The sequence below is a fragment of the Onychomys torridus genome, chromosome 1, assembly GCF_903995425.1.
Source record: "Onychomys torridus chromosome 1, mOncTor1.1, whole genome shotgun sequence".
NCBI classification, from domain to species: domain Eukaryota; kingdom Metazoa; phylum Chordata; class Mammalia; order Rodentia; family Cricetidae; genus Onychomys; species Onychomys torridus.
In genome coordinates, this window is record NC_050443.1 from 4,101,724 (window position 1) to 4,108,876 (window position 7,153).

General features: G+C 43.0%; 1 pseudogene; it reads left to right on the forward strand.

Moving 5' to 3' along the window:
* The first annotated feature begins 725 nt into the window (after window positions 1-725).
* On the forward strand, window positions 726-3,187 carry LOC118572711 (annotated as a pseudogene).
* Window positions 3,188-7,153: the final 3,966 nt, after the last annotated feature.

Below are 7,153 nucleotides of genomic sequence, written 5' to 3' on the forward strand. Positions count from 1 at the left end.
TAGATTGGAGTCCTAGATTGTGTTTGCTGCTATTACACTTGGAGGTTTTACCAAGGACACTGATTGCCTATGATTTTCTTTCCTCGCAACACCTTTGCCTCATTTGGTTAAGTGTAATTATGCCTTAAGAAAACTTAAAATGGCCTGGCGGTGATGGCACATACCTTTAATCCCAGCACCCGGGAGGCAGAGGCAGGCGGATCTTTGTGAGTTCAAGGCCAGCCTGGTCTACAGAGAGAGATCCAGGAAAGGCACGAAGCTACACAGTGAAACCCTGTCTTAAAAACAAAAACAAAACAAAAAAACAAAAACCAACAAAAAACAAAACAAACAAACAAAAACTTAAAATGATCTTAATTTTTTGAGATTTTAGAAGAAATTTGCATTAGTTGTTTTAAAAGCACCTGGTACAATGAAGCAGTGGTATCATTATGTACTGGTCTTTTCTTCATTGTATCTGTCATAGTCAGCTTCTGCTTACTATAATGAAATTCTTGGAATGATTAACTTATAAAGAGACACAGTTTCCCGGGCTGGTCCCCAGCTGGCAGTGGTGGCCCTAAGCAGCAATCCTGGCTGCAAGTAGAGCTGATAGGCGCCCAAGGCACTAGCTGAGCAGGAGGCTGAGTGTGCACCACCCTCAGAGCTCCCCTTGGCTCCCAGGGGCGCGGGTACTGACCGCGGGGCCCTCGGGCAGCCGGGGCTCGGGCTCTGGCCTCGGGACCATGGCGCTACACGCCAGGGCTCTCTAAGACTTCAGGTCAGAGAATGCCGGCGAGATTTCTCTGCGGGAGCAGGAGGTGTTGAGCCTCTGCAGCCAGCAGGACATTGAGGGCTAGCTGGAAGGGATCAACAGTCGGGGCGATTGCGGCCTCTTCCCGGCCTCCTAAGTCCAGGCGATCTTCATGCTCGAGCCACGCCCTCCGGCCGATGGAGGCCCTGGAGTCCCAGCCGGCTATGCCAACGTGCTGCCGGGTGGCTTCGAGCCTCTGCCAGCCACTCCGAAAGCCGCCTTCCAGTGGCTGCTGCAGCCACAGGCACCGCCGGATTCCTTCCAGCTGTTGGGCGCCAGCTTCCCGTAAGGCGGGGGCGCCCTGCAGCCCTCGCCACTGGAGCTGTGCGGCTGCGAGGCTGTTCGCTACCGATCTGTTGTTGGGCTCACACGGTGGCTCGGCGCCGCTGCAGCATCAAACGTCTGGAGCCAAGAGCTGGGCCATGGTGAGCCTCAACCTCAATCGCTTCTCCACCTTCATCAAGTTGGGCAGGGAGGCCTTCATGCTGGGCGAGGATCGGGCTTCGTGAAGGACGGGGACAAGCTGTGTGTGGTACTGGGGCCCTATGGCCCTCAGTGGCAGGAGAACCCCTACCCTTTCCAGTGCACCATCGATGACCCTACCAAGCAGACCAAGTTCAAGGGCATGAAGAGCTACATCTCTTACAAGCTGGTGCCCATGCACACCCAGGTGCCTGTGCACAGGCGCTATAAGCACTTCGACTGGCTGTATGCGTGCCTGGCCGAGAAATTCCCCATCATCTGGGTGCCCCTCCTTCCTGAAAATCAGGAACTTCGTCTCCAAGTGCAAGAAGGGCCTGATCTGGTGGATGAATCACACGGCCAGCCACCCAGTGCTGGTGCAGTGCGATGTCTTCCAGCATTTCCTGACCTGCCCCAGCAGCACGGACGAGAAGGCCTGGAAACAGGGTAAGCAAAAGGCCGAGAAGGATGAGATGGTGGGCGCTAACTTCTTCCTCACTCTGAGCACACCCCCTGCCGCCGCCCTGGATTTGCAGGAGGTGGAGAGTAAGATCAATGGCTCCAAGTGCTTCACCAAGAAGATGGACGACAGCGCGTTGCAGCTCAACCACACGGTCAAAGAGTTTGCACACAAGCAGGTGACTGGCTTCACGAAAGAGTATCAGAAGGTGGGCCAGTCCTTCCGAGGCCTCAGCCAAGACTTTGAGCTGGATCAGCAGGCCTTCTCGGTGGGTCTGAACCAGGCCATCACCTTCACTCGAGATGCCTACAATGTCACAGGTGAACTCTTCGCTGAGCAGCCCCGGAAGGACCTGGACCCAGTCATGGACCTGTTCGCACTGTATCAGGGGCACCTGGCCAACTTTCCAGACATCATCCATGTTCAGAAAGGAGCTCTTACCAAAGTGAAGGAGAGTAGGCGACATGTGGAAGAGGGGAACATGCAAGTCCAAAAAGGTGATGGCATCCAAGACCGCTGTGAAACGATTTCTTTCTTTCGCCACGTTGGCTGAGATTCATGACTTCCATCAGATTCGAATGAGAGACTTTAAATCACAGATGCAGCATTTTTTACAACAACAAATAATATTTTTTTTCCAAAAAGTGACCCAGAAGTTGGAAGAAGCTCTTCACAAATTCAACAGCGTCTAGATGCTGGACATGGGACTTTGCACTTTTTTCGAGTCCAAGGATAGTTTCTGTAGCGGAATCAAAAGAGCTATTGCCAACTCTAAGTGGTGGTATAAGGATGGTTTTGTGTTCCACTGAAACCCAGCTGAATATATAATTATGTAGGAAAGAAACAGTTAATATGTTTATGTAGAAGAAACAGTACCACACTTTTAAACTAAATTCTACTATGTATGCCTACACTACCATTGTAACTTTTGGATAATGGTTATACTATTTCCCTTATTGCTTTTTGAAGTATGGGTATATCAGTGTATACTTTGTAGACCTCAAAACCCATGAAGAGTCTCAAAGAAGCTGGCTGGATAAAAGACTGCTGTGGATGCCTTTTTATTCCTGTAGATCGAGATAAATTCAACCTATTCTCTGTTTACAAACTCCAGCTAGAGCAGCTATGCGACTTTGTTCCTTTAGACTGGTGGAATTCAGTTCTGTCTCACCCCTGTTTAAGCAACCCACTTTTCTGATGGAGAGTGACAGGCCAGCTCATTGGTGACAAAGTGTTGAAAACCTCCTGTTTCTCAGGGCGGGTAGGAGAATTCGTGGCCATCACTTTGCACAGGAATCATCCTCCGGCAATGTGCTGGCAGTCACAGAGGAGTGAGATGCAATGCCATCTTTGAATGTGAAGTCTCATAGGGAGAGAGGCAGTGTCCCATGTCCTCTTACACCTGTCGTAGCATGGCCTCTTGACTCAAGGATCCTGCACACTGGGCATGAGGATTTCAGCAGATGCCCTTAGTGCACGGAGAAGGAGGAATCCGATCAGTTGGAGATAACGTATAGAAACAGTGAGTGACAGACAGCACACTCACTCTTAATTGTTCGGAGGGCTTTCCTCTGTCATTTATTTTTTTTAGCTTGAAATTTTCTTTTTAATGTTCAGCTTTTTGTTTTGTTTTTAAATGGATCTACACTGTTAACTGATTAGACTCCACTGTGATTCACTCGTTTACTTAATCAAAAAATTTCAGGGATGTCTGTAAATTTCAGTGTTCTACACGATGAGACTTGGTTGATTTAAGGAGGGACCAGAAATAATTTCTCCTATTCCAGTACTGAAGACAAAAAAAAAAAAAATACTGGCTTATACTCTGTTTTTAAAAACTAAATATTGATAAAGCCCCCCTCAGAACATTTAACCTTAAAAATTATTTTAAATATAGTCTTTTATTATTATAAGGGAACTACAAATGACTGATAAATAAAAAAAAATTCAAAAGCAGCTTCGTTAAAAAAGCACAAGGAGATTCTGACTTGAAATGCCTAAATCTCATTTTTTTTAGTTGCTGAGCTAAATAATGTGATTCTTGAGTTTACAGATGTAAAAGCTGTCACTGAAGGTTGAAACACCCATGTCTACTGTCCCTGTGAACTACAGTTAATGCTACCCTGGAATCCCCGTTACTGAAACGTGGACATGGGTTACAGAGGCCAATCTCCAAAGAGAGAGCCATTGACATGAAAGGGTCAGCTTGCAGAAAGGTCAAGAAAGGAAAGGCCACTGAGATAATTACTCAACAGTGCATTTATTCTCTACAAAGTAATCACATATGGTTTGAGTTATTAAGAACAGATTATGATAATTTTGATCTCTGGTCAAATTCTTATACTTCAGAACTTAGAGCCGGGCTTGGCATCATGTGGCGTTGTCTTTACTACAGGTGCATGGGGGCTGTTGCCAAAAGCTGTGTTCTCTTACAAAACAACTTTCTCTTGTTGATTGCAAAGTACAGGTAGATAAAGAAAGCCCATATGTATTTAAAAATTAATTTTATTGCAGAAGTTTGGAGGTTATAACGATAGCATTTAATTTAAGTTTGAGCTGGTACTGGACAAGCAAGTTCTCTGCTTTTCAAATGATTTGAAAGTCACATATATTTGCCTTTCTGTTTTGATGGTTTGATTTTTTTTAAAGTAAATTCCTAAACTTGTGCAATAGTAGCAAGGAAATTACCTGAGTTGTCTTGTATGGTTGTGCTTTAGTCAGGGTAGACATAGCTTAAATGATAAAAGCTAAAGATTAAAGGAAGCATAAGTTCATGCTGCCTCCTTCTAAGAGAACTTTTGTCTGTCCTAACCACTGACTCATGGGACTTTAAATGGATTCTGTGGTTAAAGGACAGGAGTTACTAGTGTCCATTTTCATCCAAGATCTTATTCTCTAATGTTCTTGGTCCTATTGAAACATTTCAGTACCTAAAAATACAGCAATGATAATACCCAAGAGAAAAGCTGTAGTTAGAGTTTTCCTGCCTGGCCCAGTCAGGACAAATCTCTCTTACCCGCCAGTCCCACAGTCTCTCAGACCCAACCAAGAAAGCACACAGAAACTTACATTGTTTAGAAACTGTATGGCCGTGGCAGGCTTCTTGTTATCTGCTTCTTCTATCTTAAATTAACCCATTTTTGTTAATCTATTCTTTGCCACATGGCTTGTGGCTTACCAGAGTCTTTACATGTTGCTTTTTATGGCGGCAGCCGGCGGTGTCTCTCCAGCCTTTTACTTCCCAGAATTCTCTTCTCTCTTGTCCTGCCTATACTTCCTGCCTAGCCACTGGCCAATCAGAGTGATATCCACAGCAAAAAGCTATTATGTGTGTGCTGATCGTCATGATCAGGGTGGTACCTTTTTGTTGTTGTTTCTGTTTTGTTTGTTGTTTTTGTTTTTTTAAATAAAATATCATGCCCTTTGAGCAAAAAAAAAAAAAAAAAAAAAGAAAGAAACACAATTGTTTCTTATACAGAAAGTTGCTTTTGGCAATCCTAGTTCAAGATTAATTATCACCAAGTTTAGGGACTATGGGATGTACAGCACATTTTGGCAGGATTACATGGTCGGAAAATTGTTCATTTCATAAACCAGGAAGATGAGTGAGAAGCTGGGGTCCCACAGCAGGTTTTGAAACAGATCTGAACCTTCATGATCTAAAGTTCTGCACTGGGGCCTAGGCTCCTGAAGCCCCATTTCTCCTCCTGAGAGCATCACCGTGGAGACAAAACCCATGACACCTGTGCCCTTTGCCCTTCGGACATCCCACCTCCAATCTGTAAGTGAGTGCATCAATTCATTATTTCTATATTTGGATGTCCTGTTTCTCTATTTATGAATATTGAAAGATTATTATTTCCTTCCAGGCTTTCCAGCTTGACTTTTTGTAAGTCTTAATAATCATCTCTCTTGAACCTTTGCATTTCTGTGCTATCATTTGTCTTCATTTATATTTTTATTTGACTTTTCCTTTCTTTTTTATTTCCTAAAATGTTTTCAACTTTGCTTGTAGTTTCAAAATACTGTGCTCCATGAGCCTATTTTATTTATTTCTGTTTTGATCTATATTATATTTTTGCATTAAAGACTATTTTCCATGCTGTATGCAAATATATCTCCATTCAATCTCGGTGACAATTTAAATGGGTTTCATTTCCCATCATTCCTTTTCTGCCTATATGGAGCCCTAACATCTGTCTCTTGAATGTAGCATATCATTATATCCTATATTTTTATTCATTCAATTATTCTATATCTTTTTATTTGACAATTCATTGTCACTTAATGTAATTATCTAGGGGCTGGAGAGATGGCTCAGCAAGTAAAGATCTCTCACTAGGTTTGGTTCTCAGTGCCCACAGGGTCACTCACAACCACCTGTAACTCTAGATACAACGAATACAGTGCCCTCTTCTGGCCTCTATAGACATTGCACACATATGGTACATATACATGCAGACAAGAACACACACACAATAAAAATAAATCATTAAAGCAATTATCCATATAAGGATTACTCTTGTATTTTCAAAATACTGTGCTGCCCACGGTTTCAGACCATTACTCAGTTCTGTTTGTTCTTGCCATTTTCTTACATAAGGTTTAAAGGTTTGGAGAGAGGCGAGCTGTGGCTTGGTTCTGGTTGCCTTTGATGCATCTACCTCAGGTTATTCCTTACAGTGACCATGAGAATCTAGTGAAACATGTTATCACATTCAATTTTTACTTCATGAGATCCAAGCTGCAATTTAACTTTTCTTCTGACAGTCTCCTTCATGGTTTGTTACTGCCACCACAGTTTGAGACTGAGATTAAAAGTCTGCTGAATTGTCTTGGTAGTAGTTATTTTCAATATTTTGACTTTCAGCTTTTTAAATGGACTAGCAAATTATTTATGCAGCACCATTACAATATTTTAATATTATAAATTGGTTAACATTCTTGCTTTTATAATAAGTTACACTTTCATATGATCTTTGGGTTGCTAGCTGATATTTTTTCATCACTTGAAGGACTTTCTGTTCTATTTCTTAGGAGGTGAAACCCCTCCTTTCTTCTCTGGGAAAACCTTGCTCTCCCCTGATCTTCCAGAGAGAACTTGCTCCCTCATGATACCCTTGATAGAAGTTGCTTGTTTTCTTCTCAATATTTTGAAAATTCCCTAGGAAATGACAAATAAACTAAAAAATTCATATGAAAAATGAAAACAACAAAGCATCATAACCAAGACAGGTTATTATAAATAATGAATTTGGCTTATGGTCTCAGACCATTAAGAATTTGTGATGGGGGAGCAGAGTCATGGCAACAGAAACATCTGGAAGCTTACATCTTATGACAAAAACACAAGGTGGGGAGAGACAGAGACAGAGAGAGAGGAGAGAGGCAGAGAGAGAGAGAGGCAGGAGAGAGAGTGGAAAGAGGAGAGAGGAGAG